Source organism: Heterodontus francisci, chromosome 45, assembly GCF_036365525.1.
Source record: "Heterodontus francisci isolate sHetFra1 chromosome 45, sHetFra1.hap1, whole genome shotgun sequence".
NCBI classification, from domain to species: domain Eukaryota; kingdom Metazoa; phylum Chordata; class Chondrichthyes; order Heterodontiformes; family Heterodontidae; genus Heterodontus; species Heterodontus francisci.
In genome coordinates, this window is record NC_090415.1 from 10,154,465 (window position 1) to 10,157,247 (window position 2,783).

General features: G+C 50.1%; 1 pseudogene; it reads right to left on the reverse strand.

Annotated features, from left to right (window-relative positions):
• Positions 1-2,651: 2,651 nt before the first annotated feature.
• LOC137356518 (U2 spliceosomal RNA) lies at positions 2,652-2,783 on the reverse strand (annotated as a pseudogene).

Genomic DNA, 2,783 nt, shown 5'->3' on the forward strand with positions numbered 1-2,783 from the left:
TTTGTTGGCGTCTCCTTCAGAACTTTCATGGCGCCCTTCTTGGAAGGTGCTGCTGTTTTCTTGTCTTTTTTTTACTTCCAATATATACCTTATTCATAAAAATATGTAAAAAATATATTACAAAACAGTTCCAAAGAGCACCAAGTCAAAAAATACAAATAGTGCAAAGGAAATCAATTTCCTTCAATACAGGTTCAATGTGTTGCCTCACCACCCTTCCATTTCATTTTTCCTGCCACATACATTTTACAGCAAACTAAGATTTTCCTGATACAGTTCGAGGGGTTTCCCATGGATCCAGCCCCTCAGTTCACCTTGGTGGGGGGACCTTACACACAGGTCTTTCCCCATTGAGCCTTTGCTGTGGCTGCCCCAAGCTTTAGTGCGTCCCTCAGCACGTATTCCTGGACCTTGGAATGTGCCAGTCTGCAACAATCGGTCGTGGACAAGTCTTTGCGCTGGAGGACGAGCAAGTTTTGGGGCAGACCAACGGGTGTCTTTCACCGAATTGATCGTCCTCCAGCAGCAGTTGATGGTTATCTCAGTGTGCGTCCTTGGGAACAGCCCGTAGAGCATAGACTCCTGTGTTACTGAGATGATTGGGATGAACCTCGACTAAAACCACTGCATTCTTTCCACACCTGTTTTGCAAAGACACATTCCAGAAGGAGGTGGGCAACTGTCTCTTCCCCACCACAGCCACCTCGAGGGCATTGTGCAGAGGGGGTGAGACTTCGAGCATGCAGGAAGGATCTGACGGGGAGGGCTCTCCTCACCACCAGCCAAGCTACATCTTGGTGATTGCTTGACAGTTCTAGCAGTCTGCTCGGGGAACCATCCGACAGGATCCATCATTTCCTTTTCCCGTAGGGCCTCGAGGACATTTCATGCAGACCACTTCCCAATGGATTGGTGGTCAAAGGTGTTTTTCTGCCGAAAATTTTCAACGAAGGATAGGTGGTACGGCACAGTCCAATTGGATGAAGCATTCCGCGGCAATGTGACCAGGCCCATCCTTCACAACACTGGGGATAGATGGACCCTCAGCACGTAGTGACACTTGGAGTTTACATACTGGAGGTCCACGCACAGCTTGATGCAGCTGCACACGAAGGTCGTCCTCAGGATGATGGCGATGTTGGGTTCATTTTTTCGGCCCTTATCCAGAGGTTTGAACATCGTGTCCCTCTGGTCCCGGTCCATTTTGAATCCCCGGATGAAGCGGAAGATGGCTCGGGTGACCGCCACAGCGCAGGAGTGGGGTATGGGCCAGACCTGCACCACATACAGCAACAACGTGAGCGCCTCGCACCTGATGACCAGGTTCTTACCCATAATGGAGAGAGATCGCTGCTCCCACATGCTCAGCTTGTGTTGTACCCTGGGTACTCGCTCCTTCCAGGTTTCGGTGCATGCCCCGGCCCTTCCGAACCATATCCCCAGCACCTTCAGGTAGTCTGACCTGACAGTGAAGGGGACAAAGGATCGGTCAGCCCAGTTCCCAAAGAACATGGCCTCGCTCTTGCCGTGGTTGACTTTAGCTCCCGAGGCCAGTTTGAACTGGTCGCAGATGCTTATCAGTCTGCGCACGGACAGCGGATCCGAGCAGAAGATGGCGACGTCATTCATGTACAGGGAGGTTTTAACCTGAGTGACTCCACTGCCTGGGATTGTCACCCCTCTTATGCTCGCATCCTTCCTGATAGACTCAGCAAAGGGTTCAATGCAGCAAACAAACAAGACAGGGAGAGAGGACAGCCCTGTCTGACTCCAGATCAGGAAACCTTTTGACTCCCACCCATTGATTGAGACTGCGCTACTGATGTTTGTGCAGAGCACTTTGATCCAATCGCAGATTCCCTCTCTGAACCCCATTTCGGAAAGCACGTCCATCATGTAGGTGTGCGATATCCTGTCAAAAGCCTTCTCCTGGTCCCGGCTGATGAGGCAGGAGTCCACCCTCCTGTCCCGTACGTAGGCGATCGTATCCTTGAGTAGCGCGAGACTATCTGAGATCTTCCTGCCGGGTACAGTACAGGTCTGATCGGGGTGGATCACCAACTCCAGAGCAGACTTGACTCGACTGGCTATGACGTTGGACAGAATCTTGTAATCAACATTAAGCAGTGAGATGGGCGGCCAATTTCTGATTTCTGCCCTCTCCCCCTTCTGCTTGTAAATGAGGGTGATGATGCCTTTCCTCATGGATTCTGAAATGCTGCCAACCAGGAGAATACTCTCGTATACTTCCAGCACGTCTGGGCTGACCCAGTCCCACAGGGCCGAATACAACTCAACCAGTAAACCATCACTTCAGAAGTTTTACTCATCTCGAAGGATTTCACAGCCTTTGTCACTTGTCCAGAGTCTCCCTCATGTTGTCATCTAAGACCTCTGTGATAGGTGACAGGTAGGAGTGGGAGGCTCTGCTGTCTGTGGGCTTCGCTCATACAGCCCAGCATAAAAGGATTTGCTGATCCTTAGTATTTCGGATTGGGGAAGTACTGCAGGCAGAAGATGTCCACAGCTTGGAATCCACAACAATCAATGAGAACTTTCTTGATGAAGAAGGTACAATAAAATGGTACATCTCCTTCCTTGTCCTTCACCACCCAAACGGTGTTACGCACTCCCTGGCCAGAAGCTCGAAGATTGGTTATAGCCATTTCACTCAAAACATACCCAGGATCAAAAGCCACTGATCATGGTTTCATCCCTGCCAGGTAAGTAACTGATAAGAACAGATACTACACTTGATCTTAGCCAAAAGGCTGCGAACTTTT